This window comes from Synchiropus splendidus, chromosome 14, assembly GCF_027744825.2.
Source record: "Synchiropus splendidus isolate RoL2022-P1 chromosome 14, RoL_Sspl_1.0, whole genome shotgun sequence".
Classification (NCBI taxonomy): domain Eukaryota; kingdom Metazoa; phylum Chordata; class Actinopteri; order Syngnathiformes; family Callionymidae; genus Synchiropus; species Synchiropus splendidus.
This window is the reverse complement of record NC_071347.1, coordinates 6,352,628-6,375,577: the sequence shown is the minus strand read 5'-3', so window position 1 is coordinate 6,375,577 and position 22,950 is coordinate 6,352,628. Positions and strand designations below refer to the sequence as shown.

The following is a 22,950-nucleotide window of genomic DNA, read 5'->3' as shown; positions in this document are numbered from 1 at the left end:
GTCAACACAGGAATATAGAGTGGTGTTAACTCGTGATCGAGGGACCCGGCGGTGTGCTCTTGGCTGGTGTCTGTCCAGCTTGAGCCTGTTGTCTGAGCCTCATGTGACAGATGGGAATGTTTTCTGTCTGTGGGCTTCCAGGATATCATCACTCTGAAGGTTTGCCATTGGGCCTGTCTCCGAGAGTCTGTGTGTGTGTGTGTGTGTGTGTGCGTGTGACAGTTATACTGAAAACAGTCGCTTCATAACAAGCCCACATGCCAAAAACAATGAGTGTGACAGCATCAAGTACCTGCCGGTTGACATTCTTAAATCTGCTGTAGCTTATTGCACAGCAAGCTGCGGAAACGAATGAGGTTACATATTATGTTTTATTTTTATTTCTAGGATTGTGAATTATTAAGTCCGGGAAAAAAATACGCACCAGCAAATTATTCAGTAGTGACGGATGTCTTTGAGACAAAATAGCTTTTTAAAGTGTCCACTTATCTTTAGTATTTTGAGTTGTTTATTGCAGTGATTCTTAACCAAAGGGCGGGGGGTCCATGGTTGGGCCGCGTGCACCTCAGTTTTAATACATTAGTCACGTATGGTGGTAGTAGTGTGTCACTGAATTGACTTACAGCTGCAAATCTGTGACAGTTAACAACTTTGGAGAAGTTCTTGAAAAGAAAAAAATGATAGGAAGTGATGCCACCCCAACAGTAAAAACTGTTCATGAAAGAACCTGGCAAAGCAGTTTTGCGGCAATAGTTTCCTTTCCTAATATCTTCTCTTGAGTTTTAAATAAAATATACATTTTTTAAGGATATTTAGACATGGTTTTATTTATTCAGTTTTCCCAATTTTCTCAACAGCTTGACTCAAATTTGTATTTTTTTTTCTTTAGCAAGTGTAATGAATATGACTTGCACCTGGTTCTGCTGCTGGTTGGACTTTTTGATGACAAATAAATATCTTGGCAATGACGCACATGGTTTCAATGCCATTTCACAAGGTTTTGGCTTGTTTCCGTGCAAGTAGATTAAATATGGTTATTGATCACAAATGAAATCAAGAGTCATGGATCAGTTCCATTACTTGAACCGGCGCCGGGCCTACTTGTTGCGGGAAAGGTCCCAAGATCAAAAAGGGTCAGAACCCCTGGTTTATCAGACCTCCTAAACATGACACCTCTGGATCTCATACAAGTTCAATAACATTTCTCACAGTAACTAAGAGCAAGTACAAATACCTTCTTACCTACAAACAAATTGAAGCACCCAGTTGTTCTCAAAATGGATTTCATTTACAACCACAATTGCTTGACAACCTTTCTGGTTGAATATATACATACATATATATCTTCTTTTGCACTTGGTCCGCCGGAGGAGAGTCACTACGGGACCTGTGCCAATCTCCGCATAGGGCGATAGGCAGGAGACGCTCGAGAAAAGTCACCAGTTCATCACAAGGTAACACACATGTAGACTAACAACCACTGTTTATATTCACACCTATTGGCAATTTAGAGTGCTCAATGAACCTGAACCCCAAATTCCCACCTTAACCCCAAGAAAGTCGAACCAGCATCTTTCTTTCTGCAATGCAAAAGCACTCACCACTAGGCCTTAGCGTGGCCTGGTTAAATTCATATATATTGTTTAATGTAGTCACACAGCGGCCATGTGCGTTAGCTAAATAGTCATGTGGATGAACAAAGCATGTTCAGGACAAATCATTGTTAGTGAAGTGTGTCAGCACCAACATGCTCCACGGAGAGTCTACACCAGTTCAGGAACAGAACAAAGGTGATTATTCAGAAAGGATCATTTGCATGAGAAATGGGGTTGGAGAGCGGATGATCAGGTAAATGTGGAGTTGGAAAAGAACAGAATCTTGGAATGGAGGAGCTGGACCAAGACCCATCTGCTGCCTGTTTGCTCATGGGTGTGCAGCAGCTGTAGCCAGAAGAGAAATGTGTTTTCATTCAAAGCCCCCCAGACGATCACCAGCTTTCCTCACAACAAATGCACTAAACCAGCTTAGTGGAGTGTAGCGAAAGGATGGAACCTCTTTTCTTTCTTTGGGATTCTCTGGTGCAGAGTCCCATATTGACAAACACAGGCGCATATTGTGTACTAGTGACACAGCTGAGTGCTTTGTGCCTCAGCACCAGTAAATATCACCCATCACTTTGGGCTAGTCTGAGCTGTTCCAGCAAACACACACACACCCAGTAGCTGAACAGAGTTTTGAAAACTTGTACAACGCTTGCTGAAAATTCGCACTTGTCAGTGACCCAGCAGTGCAGATTCAAAGATGGTTGCCAAGCTCACAAATGTCGTCCTACCAAGACGGCTAATTGTTAGCAAGTTCCTGAGATGACCATCATTTATTTTCCATGGATCAAATATTAAACAACTGAAATGTGATTTTAATTAAAATGTCCAGATGATACATGATTCATAGCTCATGGATCTGAAGACAGAAAAAGGTCGCAGAATGTGCATTGGAGTCTCAGTACATCCAGCTTTCTCACTCTCTAGAAACCTCAGAGGAAGATCTCAGAGGACAGAGGGAAATTGCAAGGGTCTCCAGTGTGTCCTGGGCTTGTTCCAGGGTTTATTCACAGCTGTACATGCCAGCAACACCTCACATGGAAGGCATCAAAGAGGTAGTCTGACCAGAAGCCACTGACTGGGACCAGGGGAGTCTTTGCCAGAGCCAAAGGTTGCAGTCTTCCCTCCACGGCTCTGACTTTGTTTGATCGTATGACCTGGTGAAGATGGGCATGTCTGTCTGAAGGAGGCTAAAAGCAAGTATGTAGCCTAAAGCCAGAGGCAACACTCACATCTGAGTCCTGTTTTCTGACTCATCCCGCAGGTGTCCGCTTCTCCTCGGGCGCTCACTCTCTCAGTGCTTTTGTCTCAAACACGACTGACAAACATCAATACCCTTGAAGGCATGAATGTGACAAAGAATCGTGGCGGGCCGGTTCATCCGTTCATGTGCGTGCCACATCAGCGAGCGCCTTTTCTTCCAAGACGCCCAGACAGAGCCAGCAGCGTGTCGTTTATTACTGATGGAAGTGATTGATGTCGTAGCAGGAGTAAAGGTAGCTGCAGGCGTACGACTCTAATAGTCCATTAGCTTTTTTTATGCTCTCAAATTAACTGCATATATTGCTTACTAACACACAAGTGGCGCTTTGAATCCTAATGAATTGTTTTTCTTTGATATTTTACTGTGCTCTCACTTGACTCATCGCAAACTCAAACAGAGCGGAGTTTTCCTGCTTCAGCTATAAACACCGCTTTCAGCTGCATCAATGAGAGCATCAGCTGCAACCAGGCTGTGTAACCTTGAGAGGTCTGCTTAGCATCTTCACTTGAACATTGCAAACACGGTCCCTAACTCCCCGCGCGGGTTGACCTGCTGCTGGTTTGAGTGGCGGCCTGCAGGGGGTTCAGTGTATGCAGGCAGATGGAGGAAGACTTAACATGTAGGTCAGTCAGCCACAGGAGTGCAGCACTTACTACCACTGATTACACGCCTGCTTTATCGTTTCACCTTTTGGGATACGACTCGAAGACCCCCAAATGTGTGGAGCCTTAGATGTTGCAGCCGGACACTGACGTGCTGATAGCAGAGGAGCAAGAGTGGACAGGCAGCACAGCTGTCCACCGCAGATAGAAGAGGTTCAACTCCTGCCACTGAAGCTACTAAGAGGGAGTCAGCATGTATTTGTCAACCACATCAGTGCCTTACTTTTCCTGTGCAAGTTTACAACGATGGTTGTGGATTTCATATTTACTTATACAAGTAACATCCGACCAACCAGTCGAAAGTCGGATTGGCTGTAAGTCGAATGCCATTATAGGGGTCTAGGTACTACTGTAGTGGTAGATCGCTGTGTGAGAGTGAGATGCTGGGATACTGTGCTGCTGTAACTGCTGCAGTGCCAGACATTGAATTGAAAAAAATAAAAAAATCAGCACCTGCTGGCCATGGTCGTAAGTACGGGTGGATGTAAGTCGGATGTTACTTGTATTGGGCTGCGCGCCAATATGTGTGTATTTGAGGGACACTGCATCATCACATAGAAAGAGAAGTCCAGTTCTTGAACCCTACTCCTCCAAGGGAAAAGTCTCCAGACAAAGGGGAATCTAGATGAGGCATTTAGTGACTGTGCTCCCTCGCATTCCTTCACCTGAACCAGAAGAGTACGCTTGCACCTCACCTATCAGTCATTGTTACGCAACCCCATCCATATCCCTCACTGGTCTCTTTTGTCACACACTGCTCCAGTCATCAAACACTGTGTGAATACTAACAATGGTCTCCTGATACAATCCAACTTCTGACCCCATTCATCTGTGGCAGCGAAGAAGGTGGAAAAACCTCCACAAACATTGACAATAATCCATGTAACAGCTCACTGTCATGGGTAGTCACTTGCAAACAAGGCGGGGACTTGTGACCACGTTCGATCCTGGATAAAATGTAGTTGGGCTTAAAAAGACAACATTACGGACTTACTGTAAGAATGAATAACTGCAGGCTAATATGTGCTAATACACATACCAATAAGGAGTTTATTTAGTGTAATATATGAGCCCTGATCGAAAGTGTCACATCTTGTATTGCGCTGCCAAATAAGACCATTATCCGTCTAAAACTATGGACATAGGGGACACCTCCACTCACCATCACACACTGGACAGTTGTACGCCCGGCTGTGGCTCCTTTACTCCAGCCGAGCGTGTCATGGTGAGCACATGCACAGCATCAATTCTAATGACCACTCCCACAAACAACCATAAAAGACGCTTTATATGCTGCTAATTAGCCCATTTGCACATAAATCACAGCGGCTTCTGGTTTATTCTGCAGACATGACAGCAGAGAAGGACAGTGATATCATGAGGTGGTCTCTCAGCCCCGGCTCCACCATCAACATGAATTAGTAGCTTTTCTTAAATAAGCTGTTTTCTTAACTTTGACACCGCATTCTTCCAAAGCAAACATGCATTTATAAACAGCCATATTTCATGGTGACAGCGCTTCAGAATATACACACTGACACACAAGTCATCGCTCACGTTCCATAAAGCTCATGACCGAATTGGACCATTTGAGAAGGGTTGCATACAATGACTGTAAAGGAATGAGATTATTATTTCTGAACGCAGCTGTGACATGAAAGCAGACAGACGAGCAGCTGAGGATTCTGAATGAAACATTTACAACATAACAAAGGAGCGATCCATCTTTATAAATGACTCCTTTCCATGGCTACTTCTGTTTGACTGTTCCACCCGCCACCTCAGGTATTGTGCTTTGAACAATGAACACATTCATCATGGACCACTGATCCCGGAAGATCAACTGCTCCGCCACCACTGCGCTCCGACTTTGTGATGTTAGAAATGTTAACGTTGTGAGAGAAGCAAATACACTATTTTAATACATTCAAAAAAGGCATGACAGACGCTCACGTCCTCCTTTTCTATTTCAAAGACTCCCTCTCTGATTTCCTTCTCCTTTCATCCATACTGCTCCCCTGACCCACCTTCCAGTCCCCTCGCTGTAACTGAGGTGCACATCTCTGCAATAGTTTTTAGTCCAATAGTCATGACATTTCAAAGTATGGATGTTTCCACATATTTCACTGTGACTTGGAAAATATGATCAGACTTGTTGACGGTCGTCATCTACACAACAGCAACAGAAACATCCTTAAACAAACGTCTTCATTTGCATTCCAGCAAACTATTATGGAGCAGCAGGTTAAACACTAGCGTAGACGCTGCTGCTAGCTGGGCTTCTTCCTTCAGTTGGGTGAGAGCTGTATGGATTCCTCCCACCACCCCAAATGTCTCATTTCAATAATAGGTGTCAGGATAAAATACGGGCTGAAGTCCGCTACAGTACAGCCCTTATGACGGCATAAATCACTCTTCGACAGGTCGGCGCTACTGTCTGTGCGACTCAAACGCTCCAATGACATGAAACTAAGAGAGAAAGCGCGCGGGCCACCGGGGAAATCTGACAATCCCCTCAACATCTCTGCATGAACCAATGTGCAGGCCTCTGTTAACCCCTGCAACCATATAAAACACACACTCCACGAGGCCCATGGGTTCTTTTTCACATTAAAGGCTCGGCACGCTGCTGCAGGGGGTTTTATATTCGCGGAACATTTGATGAATTCTGCCAATTTTCTTCTCTGAACACCAATCTTGTGTGGAGGGCTTCCTTTATGGTGCAACACCTTTCAGTTACTGACCAGCCCTGCAACACTTTCTTCAACATTTTTCACACACTGTATCTTTGACAGTGTTGCTCAGCCAGAAAAACACAACTTATTTTGTTTTTTATGTCCCTTCGAATGCCTGTGTTGGACAAATGAAGGACCAGATTAGGGAGGAGTATATCTGAAGGGCGACTTGTGTAGAAAACTTAGGACACAAATTAAAGGAAGGCCAGATGGTTGAATTGGAAGTACCTGGCAAAAAAAGAAGAGATGACATGACAAGCAGTGGCTAAGTTTGTGTCACGCAATGATTCTATGCCCAGTCAACCCAAATCATAAACTTGAATGCTAAAACAGAAGCACGTTGCACAAGCTGATGTCCTCACACACCTTGTAGACAGGTATGGCTGAAAATACTAATGTCTGATCTTATTTATGAAATAAAGATCGGACATCTTGACATTACCATTTCCCATCGAAAGGCTCTCTTTAAAAGAATTCCAGAGGAATCTGTGGTGCCATTCCTCTGTCAGAGAGAAAGTCTCCCTCCAGGGGAGAAATATGTTTTTGGTCACATAAATGTGAGTGCACTATAAATACTTGTGTGCTAGACTGTTAAATCGCCGTATGTTGGAGCTTCAGGTGACTCTAAAGATGAGCAAACTATAAATGTTATACCAACATTATGAGATTCCATGGATGGTAAATGGCCCCAAAGATTGAAGATTGGACATTTTCTGGGCCTGTATCATGCGGCTTTCTTCCCCCCAAAACATCATTTCTGCTATCACTTATATTAAGCTATCACACATTTTCATGAGCAAGCTGTCAGCCAGCTGGTGCCTCCCACCCACAGCCAAACTTCAACAAAGAGTCATAAAAGAGTTGAGTATCGTAATTCTGTCAAAGCTGTACATTATATCACTTCAGTGACTTGCAAGATAATAGTCAGCTATTTTCTTATTACTCACATCAATAATTTAATGATCCAATCCAGCCCCATGATGGGATACATTGGTAAGTTTTAAATAAGGACACAAAGTATGATTTTTTGCAAGACATCCTCCAATGCTACCAGCGACACCTGACTGATGTGGCGAACGGAGTGTTTTTTTTTGTTTTGTTTTTTTAAACAAAAAGTGACCTAATTTGAATGAAGCAAGAAGTGTACCATGTAGAGGAAACTGAATATGTCGCCAGGATTTCCTTCTCTTTTGATGAGTCGGTGGAAATGATGCGCACGCAGTGAGGATTAACTCTGGAACAAAGTTATTTGTTGGCATCAACTCATTCAGCGAGTCCACCATCAATCCATGGTGATGATTTGTGCAGCAGAAGCTGCGTCCGTCTCAGGCAACCGTACCCCGGACAGCTCCTGTGTCCACTCTTGGACAGAGAGGAATTTCTTTATCTGAGGTGTACATTCACTCTTCACTTCCACACGGCTCCCTGTCCTGTATAAAAATCACATTTGCGTGAAATGAGATCAGTTCAGTGTTCCGTCTTCATAACCATCAGATTATGGCTGAATGCAAGATAATTGTACGCTGCCGTTTTGGCAGGATTGTGAAATTCCACAACAGATTCTAAATGTGATCGGGGACTGGTGGAGGAAAGTAAGTGCTTAGTTAATAAGCTTGTTCAAGGTTAATGGTACATGCAGGGTGTATTTGTCGAGGAGATTTAGAGATGCACAGTTAATCTCTGTGCTTAACTTTTAAAATCCAGCGTCACAGGACTGGGTTTTAATGCAAAATAGACGGAAGGAAATCGAATTAGAGTGAACTCGGCACTTGGGTGGATGAATAACTAATGGATGAACAGCCTTCCCTTCGGTGATAACTGGTAATTGGTATGAGGGGCAGGAGCTGTGGGGGGAGCTGCAGGAGGCTATACGTGCTCTGCAGATCAGCAAAACAGACGAGCTGGCGTGAAGAGACATCCGGAGGAGTAATGGTGCCGTTCGTATGCTGACGGAGGAGAAATCAGGTGGCTGCTTTCACGGCTTCCTGAGCCGATATTGCAGAAGAAAGTTCCTTCTGTAAGTATTTTGATGGAAGGTTTGAGTGGCAAATACTTTAAACACGTTACTTTGTTAAATGTGAGCAACAGTGGTACGGTGTAGTTTATTCAAGAAGTTTACATGGGGTTGTGCATCGCTAAAATTTCACAAAGCAATGTCACAACAAAGTGCTGTCTGGATTACATTTGTCAAGGTATTTAAAACACAGCTCACTCTTTCATCAGCTAAGAGAATCAGTGGCAGCAAAAGCACATAATATTAGAGTTACGAGCGAGTGTCTTCATCTCGCCTGCTCCATTTCTCTTGGTCTTGCTCATGTTCCGCGTCATGATTGTTCACGTCTCACAAAAATGTGGTCAGAGAGCGGCTAAATGGGCGACTGTTTTAAACAAGAAAATGAGTGCATCACTGTATCAAGGCAATAGAAAAGCAGGGGTGTCGAACCCAGTCAGGCATGGCTCCAACAAGTTTAAGTGCATTAGTGAAATACAAAGGTCATGTATTAAAGCTCTTGCCAGTCTCAACAAATGACTTGGTGGGTCAGCTTTGGTCCCCAGGCCTTGAGTTGGATGTATGTGGTGTAAAAGACTTTTTAAGGACTTTACAGTGTGATATTATTATAAGAAGAAAAGCCCCCGTGCAAGAGGCAGCTATTGTGTTTTTCCTGTTTGTGTTTTTTATGTGGACTTGGACTCAACATAGACAGTAAAACCCTCGCTGCACAGGGGGGCAGTTTCTTCCTGCCCACTGCTGTCGTGCTGCACAATGGTGGACTTGGACTGGACTCGTTGCCATTGTTTGGCCATTCAGCACATGATTGTTGTATTGTTTTTTTGGTCACTATGCTGCCCGACAAGCAAAATTCCCCCATTGAGTGAAGAATAAAGGCAATCTAATCGAATTATAAAACAATATTCTATGAAGCATTGTTCAACTTTTGTTTAATGGAAAGATTTTCCAAAATAACTGCTGACTGTCACTGTTATTTGTCTCTCACTAAATACATTTCAGAATATCACTGTGTTTGACTCGATGAGATTGGGAGCAGGTGGCACCAACAACAAACACCAGCCTTGTTCTCTGTGGTCCACAAAGACTTTGTGAGCAGCAAATGACTTCCTTCACGTTTAATACGCTCATCCTAGCTGCAGAGGCAATTAACAGTGGATAAGCACTATTTACATAAATCCAGACGCTCGGCCCATCACAACAAAGGCCTCCCATCTCTCTACCCCACTTCTCTCTCGCTCTCTCTCTCTCACTCCGACCAGCTCTTTGTCTGCTCGAGCTGTCGCGCCTTGGCTGGATGGGATGAGAGCGGGGGTCAGGTGTCGACGGGAGCTGTGCCAGCGCAAATAATAAAGCAGGATTTGAAAGGTTGGTTAGGACCCACAGCGGTTGGCCAGTGAGCTGCCTGCGACTCATTAACTGTGAGAGAGGTCAGGTGGTGGTGTCATGGAACACAGAAGCTCTATAGGAATTTAGAGAAATGGTTTGAACAGGAACAGATTGCACACAGCAGTTAGTAAAAACATATTTATATTGAAAAAACTAATGCAGCTGTTCTCACTAACATTAGATTTATCAGTACTTAGATGTCTTGGGCCTGGGGTACGGAACACCATGCTAACTCACATTTTATGTGGGTTTCACGTGAGGTTTTACTACAGTGTGTTTACATTGGTGAGTGTAATTCAGTCTGTGCTTACTACTATCTAGTGACCATGAAGCTTGGCATTCACTAGTAATTCACCAGCGGGAAGTGCTTGTTGCCATAAAAGGCAAACAACTAAGTGCTAATGTGTTCGCTGTGGTCTGCTGTCACCTACCGTTTGATGACTTCAGATTTGAAATCATCATTTGTATTCTGTGTACATGAAATATATCTTTCCAAGTGGGTTTGGTCAAATAGGGGAAAGAATCAATTGCTCTGTACTTTCAAAGTACAGCTTCTAACACTTGGCCTCAATTTTGCTGAGAATCAAAGTAACCAAATATTTTTCCTAATTTCTTAGTCGACCGTCTCTTCTTTTCATTTGACCTGAACGGTACAAGCAGCTTTCGGATGGAGTCAGCAACCTTCAAGTTGGCTATTAACATCCAGTCACGGAGAACCAAAACTTCTATTCATTTTTCATCAAATATGTTTTAGAATTTCACTTCTTTGTGTTTGACTCTTATTGGAGAGTGGGAACAGATGACACCAGCAGCAAACACTACCATTGTTCACGGCAAAGACCTTGTGAGTGGCAATACTTCCTTCACATTTACAGCCAACTTCAGCGAGCTAGAAAACTTCAGGATGTTAGGCAGGTCCCAGTTTGTCATATTACTTCTAGGTAGTGTTTATAGTTCGATGTGACACGGAAACACTTATCTAGTGCATGTCTAGATGAATTCAATAACCAGCGTAATATTCGGAAGTGTCTTGTTTTTTCCACCGTGGAGGACACACATCAGTCACAGAGGCTAAAACTTGGAATGAACGCGGTGCTGTCCAATTACGACTGCATTGACAATGAGACATTGATGAAGTTGCTGATGATAATCTCATCCTTGTAAAGAGCGGCGGCACAAAGCACGATGAAACGGAAGGACATTATCTTCCAGGAGTCATCGCATGTGTAATCAATCTCCTTCAAGAGTCCCCGCTGTGGCACGGGGAAAGTGCCAGCCAGAGGTTAGAAGGGCGGCTGCCGTGGTTTCCTCCTGAACCCACTCCAGTCTCGGCTCATCACTGCGTCCCGCAGTCAATAAACAAAGGGAAGCGGGGAAAATTGGATGCTATTGACTGATTCCCACTGTGTCCTGATTACACTGTTAGGAAAGTGAGGGCTGCTGTAGATACTTGACAATTACGCGACTGGCGTGCATCAGAAGAGATGAAACTCGTCTGTCTTCGGTTTGTATGACGCAGAGATGGAACAAAAGCTCAGCGGAGCTGGGATTCTGTCAGAAATGATCGATCTCTGGAGCACTCAGGCTCAACCGTGCATGTCGGCAGTGGTGTTGTGTCGCTGCTGAGTCACGCCTGTTCTCATTTTCCTGTACGCCACCTTTTTAGTACAACGGTAAAAACTGCACTTCGACAGAGGCTCTTAGTAACCTGCAGCAGAAACACAGCGCCCTTAACTGAGAAAGTAATGAAATACCTGTCAAAACATGTCGCTGTGACCCGAGGTGTTGCACACGAAATGAGCCGTAGCATTACATCACTTTTGATAGAGAATACATTAATAGAGAAACACTCCACCTGGCGGTGTTAATGTATGCAAGAGGAAACAAGAGCTTTTGATGAACAGCTGTTCTGGAGTCGAGAGCTTCAAGTGGCGAGAGGAAATGATTTACAAAGCGATGAACTTCCTGATGAAGGATTCAGCGGTGACTTGGAAGTTTCTCCATGAGAAAGTGAAAAAAAAAAAAAAATGTGTTGATGAACATATTGAGCTTGTGGAGTGTGTCCAGCGCAGCACTTATTCGCTCCCAATGTTTTGGCATGAGCGGGAATAGACAGGCGACAGCACCACATCACTGACAGCAGAGAGCAGCCGGAAGATCTGGGCTGGTGCGTAATGTGGTAATGGTATTCATGTCTTCATGTCTGAGGGTGGGGGTGTTCTTCGCACTGTCATGGGAACCATAAGTGGGCCATGTATGTGGCGACTGGGTTGCTGTGTTCGGGGTCTCCTGCTTTGTAAGGCTCTGGCTTCTTCAGCTAATGGCTCTAATAAAGCATTGTCCATGCCAAGGTCTGTTCATTTATTCTCATTCTGGAGAGCGCTGGGGGACCACCACGGCAATCTGCCTGTGCTCACCAGTTAATACCCTGATAGATTGATATGGAGGCTCTCCTGCATGTTATTGTTCCCACACAACATGCGTGTAATTTTATAAGGCTTTTCCCAGCTACCTGAGAGGCCGAGATTAAAATCGAGTCAAGCGTCGTCTGGCCGCGGTGATGTGTTTAGTCAGCGTCTACACTTGACTGTGCTGGCTGCAGTCACGCAGCTTGGCTCTGTAGTTGGTCACTTGTGGCTTCAGAGGATTGCGGAGGACTGCCAGGCAGGAAGGACAGCTGCTCTGGCTCCCCAGCACAGAGAGCACGGTTGGACGGTCAGCGGAGCCAGGCAGAGGATGTAAACACTGTCGTGGGAGGATACGCGGTAAAATTATACTGCGCTGTAAACCGTCTTTCTTTTCAATTACATCGGGAATCAAAGCAATAGATCTCATTCATTAATAAAAGCCGGTGGAAATGGAGTCCGAGACACTTTAGAAATGTCCTTGTTTATTAACTACAGTAATAAAAACAGGACTAGGGTGAGATTAGTTTAGATGTCCTTGCTTTTACACGCTATGCTTTTGCTCCACTGAGCAACCTTTTTTAGAGCTGAAACCTGTCGGGAGGTAGACGATGGTCACTCAGCCAGTGACTAGCAGTTAACTGCAATCCTGCAGTTATAAACATGCTATAAGAAACACGCTTGTGTGATGAAGCTACCAGTAGTACCAGTCAGTAGACACGCATGAGACTGTGGGTACTTGTGTATTTCAACTGTCAACCGTGTGTTTAGCATGGTGTTCCTTTCAATACCCATTTGTTGGGCAGGAATTATGACCAAACATGACATCGCCGGCCATCATGGACCAGACCACATCTAGGCACCCGGACACATCTACAGCTGACTGTTCGCTTACAGACTGTTTTTGCTTCATAACCTTCCTTGTTGTAATAGTTGTACTACAACCGAGTCTCTTCACTTTCCCCTATACAATACAGCTCAGGAGTGTCACCGTTGCACAGCAACTATCAAGGACATGTCTTTCAGCAAACATGTTTGTGTTGGAGCAGTTAAATGGTACTGACAGTGATCACAGCTGCATCAAATATGGCCATGATATGAGCATTATAGCAGTTTGTTAACCATTCGTCTTTCATTTAGTCAGAGAAAATGTATTTATTTATTGATATATGATTTATATTGTAGTCATTTTTATTGTTTTACTTTATTTTTTGTTCCTTGATGAAAGACGACTACATTACAAACTTCCAGCTTCTGACTTGGTTGACAGGCGTTCCGTGTCACATGGACGTAAGGTGCTAACACTCTTTTTTTCCTTGTATTGATCATGTTCTGTACTTTATGTATTGTGTAATTAACATTCAGATGTAAAGTAGTTACAATTAAGAGGACAATCCAAAAGGGACCTAACACTGTTGATCAGGTTGGTGTTGTGCATGTTTAGCCCACGTGACATAATGGATTCTAAACAAGCACAAGTCCTTCTGCAAGTCCGTCTGAAGCATGTGCAGCACCTGAGCTGGCAGCCTCAATGGTGAAAGCTGCTTGCAACTGAGGGTAAACGTTCCTTTCAAAATAATGTGAAACCAATGTAATAAACAAACAAAATACAAGTACGAATAAGTAGATTATTGGTTTGTTTACAAATGGAATGCTGTGGTGATGGTTCAAGAGACACTGACGTCCCCTGGATTCTGTTGAAGTACAACGCTAAATAAGCGTAAAACTATTAGTAAGTGAATCAAATTCACCTAAAACAGGTTCTAAAGCCGACTGCAAATGCCCATGGTTTTCAAATGTAAACAAACGCAAGCAATGACACCAACCAATCAAAACAGCAGCGAGAAGGCGTCAAACTCGCCCGGAAAAAAGTCCCTCTGTTTACATCCTGTGTACTGCCGATCCTTCTTAAGAGATCATGACATCCACTTCAATTCAACCTTTAATCTTTATATCACTGTTCATTGTTCCAGAATCGTCTGTCTCTGATCGTCCACCATCTGATACTCATCCTCTCACAAGCGTGAGTCGCCACTTTTACGATGACGCGGTTTGAATCCTTAGTCCTTTGTTTACATGAACCTGCTGTTCTTTCTCAAAAACTGTCGACAAGCCCCTCCAATTGTCACCGATATAACCACGACTTTCTTTGCTGGGAAATGGTTGAATAGATGCCGGCGACTCTTGACTGTATATCTACTGCTTCATAGCTCCTCCCTGCCTTCCTCCACTGTTTGTTCAGAGCACTCACTTCTGTTATAGCTACAATGACAATCTGATTATGACATATTGTAACCAGAGGAGGCGGAAACATTTTCTAAAAACACCTTTTCATGGAGTCAAAAGACATCTAACCCAGCAAAAGTGGAAGTTCCCTTTTGTTCTGATCCAGCAGTGTTTCAAGACATGAGGTTCATCCATGCAGTCGCTTGGCAGGGATCGGCGCTGCATGTGGAGCCAATGTAACACTAGGCTGAGACCAAATGGCTCTCTGGTTGGAAGGTGGTGCATTGATGGATGGCATCTGCTCAACATTCACCTAGTGTTTTATAATTAGATGAGCGAAAGAGCTTAGGAGCAAAGCGTCTGTTCCTCTGCGATTTTCTGATGATTAGAAGTAGTGAGCACACGCAGAGTTAGATGGAGACTATTAGTCTGAATAATAAAACGTTATTATGACTAGAGTGAGTTAAGATGAAATACTGTCAGCGAGCATTTAAAGTTGGAAGTGAACAGGATAATGAGTCCCAAGCAACAGGAGCACCAACTGGTTCAAGCTTGCTAACATCTGGCGCTTTCTAACAAACAAACATTTAGCATTCGATGATATCTCCTCAGATGATGGTCACAGATGTCCGTCTCTACACGGGCTGGCACCAACACAAGTCATTTTAATTAAGAAAAAATAAAAGATCCTAGTCTTGTTCATCCAACCTTTCACACACTGCTATGAAGGCTGATCCTGGAACAGTTTCAACCGCTGATTTTGGTAGACAGTTGAGCCCTCATCTTCCAAGCTTTCAGACATGAATTTGTTTGTTTGGTGGCAACTCCATCTCCATGCTGAAACCAGTTTAGTGTTCCATAATCCCAGTGATCATGGAGGGCCTGTTTTCACTGTTGACTACACAATATCAACATGTGTGTATGATCATTCAAATTCTACATTCAAACAAACTTCAGTTCCACTCCATATATATCCCTATTACTGGTACATCTAAAAGACACCAAGAAGCATTTATAAGGATGTTTAGAATAATGCGTGACTTGTAACAAGGTACTACTGGGAACACAATTTCAGAGAACAGTGTTATGTGGAATAGTATTACACAGTGTGGTTATGGTCAGGGGTGCTTGGGTCTTTATCGCTAGATTAAGTCCACAACTTATAATACTTTATATCAATTATGATACGTGATGATGAACATTCATTGCATCTTCTATAAACCCTCATACATGCATTATGATGATGATTGAATTGATGCATTATATGATGCATTATAGATGAGGGCTTTAAGTAAGTTGTTACCCATATCCAAGTCTTGAGCACAGACTTAACTTTTTATATTTACCAAGTGAGCCTTGCTCGTGATGTCAGTAGTGAAACATAAACGTGCAAGTGAGGGTTCTACGTTTCCCACCCTCTGTCCAGTTCAGCTTACCCTCACGGTTTTGGAACATCACCCACATCTTTCCTCTTCTTGTTGAAAGAAAGGCCATCACATTCTCCACGACGTTATCACCAACATGGCATTCTCTCTGTCAGCGTAGCATGTACTGTAGGTCCTCCAAATACTCATTCTCCAGTGTGCAAGATCTAATGGTTGACACCAGATAGTCCATTGAGTCACACTCCTAATGTAAAGTGAGGTTACATTTGTGTAGCTCTAAAATAGACGGAGACACATCTGGATTTTGCTCTCTGCTTAAGGTGAATAAAAACCATTGAGCAGACAGCATCTTGCTTGTACGTCCTAGATTTAACAGATTGTTTCACGCCGATTTGAAAAAGCAGTAAAAGACATCTAGTACTTCAGCAGTACTTCAGAGTACTTGCACCCATAAAGGTGACTTGAGTTAAAGACTCAGGATGAAGTAAATGTTAATTAAATTACCATCACTTACATGAATATTTTCAGACTCTTAGCAGTCTGCCCTCTAGTTCCAAAACCATGAAGGAAAATTAAATGGTAATTGGCCTGGCAGGGGCAGTGTGTCGAGTCTTTAAAGGAATGTTCGCGAGCTGATACCAGGATGAAATGTCCGAGTGGAAATTGACTTTGCAATGAACCCACCTGCTCATTGTAAAGATAAATAGTCATTTATAAAGCTGACACTTTAGCGCTTTTCTTACCCAACGAAGACGTGACTTGTAACCCACCAGGTACTGGTGTAGTAATCCCAGTATTCATACCACAGGTATTAGTACTGGATGGTGGTGAGATGGACATGTTGGAGTTAGGAATGTTTAGGAACATATAATTTAAATATGACTTCAGACTTCTCTGGTTTGGTTGATGCACGACATACAAGCCCGTGGAAGCGGCATCCAGTCCTCTCAGGCCAAACAAGTCCTCGTATCATGAAAGCACCTGGGGCCATCTGTGAGTTGTGGATGGCGGAGTGTCAGAGCGAGAAAAAGGTGCAACTCCCTGCGTTTGTGACTGTCAAATCCAATTGTGCACAGAGAAGAGCAAGCAAGATATTTATACACCCGACGGAGCCGGAATATTGCCAGGCTATGTTTCCTGAAATACGACTCCTTCCCTCAAGCGAGGAAATCTTGTGGAGAACACCATTTTAATGTGTGCAGGTGCGAAAACACACCGACAGGCACACACAGGGCTAAACAGCACTCCAGAAGAGGAAACACAGATGTCGGCACAGACGCAGTGGAAGCTGGGAGCTCCATCCTTTTAAAGTCCTGATGACTATCCAAGCAAAGGACATGTCCTCATAATTTCTGCTCATACATATCTCTAGACATACGCTGGTATTGATTCATTTCTGTATCCTTTAGGCGCTTATCTGCGCAAGCTACTATAAAAAGGAGGCAGTCCCAAGTCGATGTTTTTCTTGTTAACATTCACAGTTAGTATAACCTGCATGAATCCTCAACCTTGTTTACACTTACTCGCCTGCCAAGTCATTTTAACAGCCATGTCGCACCATCTTTGACATGAGACATGGACCAATGAGAGTCAGTGTCAGTGACAGGCCAATGACAGTAATGGACTCAGAACTGCCCCGACAGTGACCCGTTTACCTCCTCTGTCTCTGACTTGGAGTGGCACACACGCCATTTGTTCACTCCAGGACAGTTCAATCGATGCACACCATGAACCACAAAAAAACGGAATGCTTTTATTTTACATTGCAGTGCATTTATGTAACGGTTGTGTGTTTATCCAACACAAGTCAGAGGGGGTGGGAAAATAAGATGATATGATGCTTTTTTTTCACTCAGAATTAACATTCAAATGTCTGCAGCAGAGAAGAGTCAAGAAGCAGGTGCAGGCAGGATGGAATCATTGGAGAAAAGTGTCAGGTGTGATGTGTGACAAAAGGGTGTCAGCAAAGATGAAAGGGAAAGTCTACAAAACGGTGGTGAGGCAAGCAACGTTGATGGTTTGGAAACAGTGGCACTGAGGAAAATACAGGAGGCATAGCTGGCGGTAGCAGAGATGAAGATGCTGAGCTTCTCTCTGGGAGTGAGCAGGATGGATAGGATCAGAGGGACAGCACATGTGCTCAGGTGTTTAGGAGACAAAGTCAGAGAGGCTAGATGGAGATGGTTTGGACATGGACAGAGGAGAGAGAGCCAGTACATTGGTAGGAAGATGTTGAGGTTGGAACTGCCAGGCAGAAGGTGGAGAGGAAGGCCAAAGAGGAGATTTATGGAGGTGGTGAAGGAGGACATGAGGTCTGTAGGTTTGAGAGAAAAGGAAGCAGAGGACAGGGTGAGATGGAGGAAGATGATCCGCTGTGGCCACCGCTGAAGGGAGAAGCCGAGAGGAAAAGAAGAAGAACTTCAGTGGAGTGCAAAAAGAAAGCTACTACAGCAATCCACCAGCTGAGTGTGACATGGAACCTTTGATAAATGTCAGCAGAATATAAAAAAAAATAAATCCAGAAGTGGTAACCTTTCTGAACTAGTTAGATATTCACACCCTTATTAAAGGTTTGGGCTTCCTTTTGTTCTCACGGCTCTGCCTCCATAAAAAAAAAAAAAAAAAACAGGTTGAATTTCAAAAAAAGTAATCTGATTAAACAATGAATATTAATTTGAATAAAAACATTTATCAAGGACCAAAGTAGCAGACGGGACAATGACAGCCAACTTATTTAGCAAGAAGTCTGGAAGGCCCTCACTAAGGCGCTAACCTTGCTGGTAACCTGCTTTTCTGAGCTGTTTAAAAACAGCTGTCTACTGCCCAAGACAACAGCAGTCCTCCAAGGGTTTCATGTGTTTGTGTTTGAATGCAAGTTTGCCTTGACTTGTATTAATGAATCAGCCTGTTGGTGCACTGACCTCCTGTTTACCTTCTGAAGCAGATCTGCGGAGAAATGTGCGTCGCTAGAGAAAAAAGTGCTGAATAAATTTCAATATAAAATGATCATCAAAGTCCAAAACATTTGAAATTGAATGCAACACAACGGATTGAAACTGATGGCTAAGACAGTGCCCTCTACTGGCGACCATCGCCCTCATGGACATGTACTCTGACTGCCAAAGTTCATCTTTCTAACCTGAACAAAAGGGAAACCATCCTTCATGAGAAACACGCTCTCAGGTAGCTTTTATTTTTAATGCAAACCTCAGCACCACCTTCAGCTTCACTGGAAGCCGAAGCCATTATCAACTCATTTTCACGTCTTTACCCGTTTCAAACCCAAATTTAACTTGTTTGTCAGCACCATGAGGCAGGCAGACGTGCCCCTCCTCAGCATGTCAGTCTGCTAGATTTGAGACTGTGAGAGAATCTGGGTTGTGTAGGAGGTGCTGGGTTGACTACGGTGCTGCGGGGGAGAAAACACTGCCGCCTCACAATGATTGAATCTATTTCCTACTGTGCTAGAGAGCGTATCACAACGGGATGTGTTGTAAAAATAGTTTGGCTCCTCTCTTGAGCTCCCGTTGATGCTCTTGAAACGTCTTCCAGGATGACACGTTCGAGATTGACTGCGATGAACAACAGTCATGTTGCAATTTAAAATTCATCAAACTATTTCCTGGAAGGAACAAGTAAATCAATGGACATAATGGATCTTGCCAGAGGATCCACTTGGATTAGGTTGCTTGCTGTGCTCGACCTCACACTGGCAGAGGTTTCAGAAGCTGTTGGGGAAAGTCTCATTGCTAAAGCAGCTCATTATAAGTGAAGCCTTCGGAACTGTGTCAGTGTGTCAGTGAGGCACTGGTGGGAACAATGAAGCTGTCCATGTGATCTCCACACTGCACCTCTTTCATTAAACACATTCACCATGCAATGTTTGTACAGTTTTAAATTTGGAGTTGGCTTTAGTGGAGCTACAACAGCGAGCTTCCCCTCACTTTGGTCTTCAGAGATGCTCTAATGTGAGAGTTTGTCACCCTCCCCATCACACTGCTGTCAGGCCAGACTCATCACTGGAGCTGTGGGGGGAGCCTGCTGACCCGCGGTGCAACATCCGGTGTGTCTACCTCACCTGAGGGGGCTGTGTGACATCCCACTCCCTCCTCTCACGCCGCCACACCTTCAAAGCTCCTTCGACCTTCAGCCGAATCAGTATGAGCAAACACACACACCTGTCAGAGAAGACCTCACCTCCTGGGTTCACAAGACACACACCGAGTTTAAAAAATGAAAGTAAGAAAAGACACGCGGGAGAATGAAAGATTGAAAAAAGAGAGTATGAAATAGTAGCCTTGCTGGGAGCATCCGCACGCATGAACCCGAGGCTTTGTCACCCTTTTTATCAGCTATAGATCACCCAGGCAGCACCTCGGCTGACACCATCCCATTTCTCCAAATGTCAGTGGCGATGTTGCAGCTGATATCTAACGGCTCGGGGAAAGTGGACGCCAAACACATTGTATATAGTGCAGATAAGAGAAAGCCTGTGTCGCCTGTCAGGCCTTCTGTCATCCTGCAGAGGCAACGAAACTAAACCCTCATTTTCTGCCCACTCCTTGTCTCGCGGTAGTAACACGCAGACATTTGGCAGAGACCCCTCAAGCTACACAAGTTAATCAGAATGTTTGTTGTCTTTGGCTGAAGAAAGGAAAAACGATCTTGAATGAGGGAAGAAGAGAGGAAACAAAGTGGCGATGAAGTGATAGGAGAACATCTCTGTATCCCTTCGGTTGCTTTTAATAGTTTCAATTCTTTGGTTCAGAAGAAACCGCCGCAGTCTGAACAACTTGTGTGTCTGTTGGTGGTAAAGGTTTCAAGCATCTCTTCACAGCAGCACATCACAATATCTCCATTGTCAACGTGGCCTCCGCTGAAGAGGATGACTCAACCGAGTGACTTAATGATGGCTAGTCAATTCAAGTTGTTTCAACTTGAAATATCAATATCCCCTGCAGGGTGACCGGAATAAACCACCTCCCTCTCTAGTTGCCAGCGAATCTCGTTCTGGTGAGTAGAAATGAATTAATGAGCAGCCTTATGTTTGCTTAAAGACAGATAATCAGCTCAGAGGCGGCCGGGATGCAGATGCACGGCCTGCTGTGAAACCCCCAGCTCTTTATTTTCACCAGCGTTTGTTGTGAAGAGCACAAGCTGTCACGCCTGCTCTCATCTCGCTCACACACACACACACACGCGCTGGAACACACACTTACGGACACAAGTTGGGAACAAAAACAGTCCAGATTTTCCCACAAAACAGGCCACAGACACATTCATGTTTACAGTAAACAAGCACAGATGCAAACCAGTATAGACAGACACCCGAGATTCTCAAACACGCTTCTATAAATAGAGTGTGAAATGAAGTGAGCGGCTATCTTTGTGACAATGGCAGGTGCGATGTTCAGTTTGAAAGTATATTTTTTGGGTTGTAGAAGTACCTATATTCATCATGAGGGTGCAGAAGGTGTTGTTACTGTGTGTATTAAATTAAAAATAATGAAGTGCCAGCCTCGCCTCTTTGATATTTCCAACAGAACTGGCAGGAGAAATAATCTATTTTTAAAAGTGCAAATCACTTTGGTAGATGTCGATATGTTCGCGCTCTCTTAAGTTTAATTTCCCTCCGTGTAGCTGCCTTTTGCTGAGAACGTTACGGTAGGATGGTGTCGGTCTTTTGTGGAAAAACTTCATGTGCCTCAATCCCTTTTACAGCCAGTATTTGTCTGTTGCTTTCATGACCATGAAACATTTATCACAAGTGAAAGAAGCAGAATACAAGTCATGGTGGTATGACTGTCAGTCAAAGGGAAGCTCACAAGTTGCCTTCACATGAGAATATCAGAGAGGAGACAACCTAAAAGGAGCAGTCTTTAGTAAGCAGTTGGAATACCAGTGGTCCCAGTGAAGTCGGCCCTCCATCAATGGGTGAAGTTCCCAATTTACTGAGTGACTCTTGCCAGTACAAGTGGGGGGGAGATAGTATTGTATCGTGGGTTACCTGGTGATAGCCAGCCCTAGTTTTCAATCCCACTAGTTAGTCAGTCAGACTAGTTTAGCAGAGAAGCCCCTGAAGTCTCTTTGAAGTTTTAAAACCGAGTCATCTCGCTGGACTTGGTGTGACTGACAAGCCGCTTCACCAGAGACTGGAGGTGAAACACTCAGGCATGCAGTTCATTTACTCCTTCGCTCCCTTTGTGTGACTCAAGTTGACTGATCTTGATGAGCTCACGACAATAAACCCCTCGGTGTTACTCAGAGATGACGACACGCTGATGTCATCCTGATCCCCACGGTGAGATACGGCCAAGTCAGACTCCCCTGATCCTGATGAGTTAATGAGGTAGCAGAAATTGAAAAGGGGGGGAGGGGAATGAGTTTCATAACCTCAAAGACCTTGTTTGGTTCGGAAACTGGCTTCATTTTCGCAGCACATGCATTAGATGATTACCTTGGTGAATACATCAGCGGCGGCAAACAAGATAAATCCTACACAGTGAGACGGGCAGGAATGTGTTCTTATGAGACTCGCATGGAAGAAGCCAAAGGAAGCCGATGTGGTAGATAAAACTAGTTTGAAGTGCCCTGTTGAAATGACTGAAGAAGTGTAAGTAGACGCAGATTTGATGCAGCTGGAAAGGTCAGCTGGTTCTTATTGAGATAAGGCCCAGATGAAAGGGAAAAGGTCACTTCATCAGAGCACTCTGGAATCCCCTCTGCTCCTCCACTCTCGGCATTAGTGGACTGACTGATAACAATCATTGACTCCAGCTCTTTTCTGAGGCTTCATCCACGGAGTTCACCTTTGGACTGCCAAGTGCTGCGGAGGGATCCACGAGTTCACCGTCCATCAGGCCGAAAAAAAAAACCACACTACATGACTATCATTTCAAGCACCTCATTCACTGCATAGAGAGACAGAAGGAGGGAATTTCGGTTGCCACCTTATTTTGTTTTGTAGGGAATGACATCTTAAACCAGGGGCGTCCATTGCATCGATGGCAATCTACTGCTCGACCACTGAGGTAGATCAAACGATGCTTGAATGCCACGCGGCGGACGATGAAACCATGGCGACCAGCTGAATTAAGTTTTCCTGACTTCAGCGCAGCTAATGAAACGAGGTCGCCGTCACATACACATTATTGCATGTAAGGCGCATCACTCTCAACAATAAACTCAGTTACGATGACTGGAAATGAACCTGAACAGTTTCCCGGAAGATCTACAGGCCAGTAACAGATGGGGACCATTAGATCGATGATTTAA

The 22,950-nt window shown here is 44.1% G+C and overlaps 1 protein-coding gene across 1 annotated transcript in view; it reads right to left on the bottom strand.

The window, feature by feature from the left end:
* LOC128770687 (PDZ domain-containing RING finger protein 4-like) overlaps positions 1 to 22,950 on the bottom strand; it is a 52,857-nt gene that overhangs the window by 22,815 nt on the left and 7,092 nt on the right. The window lies entirely within an intron of this gene.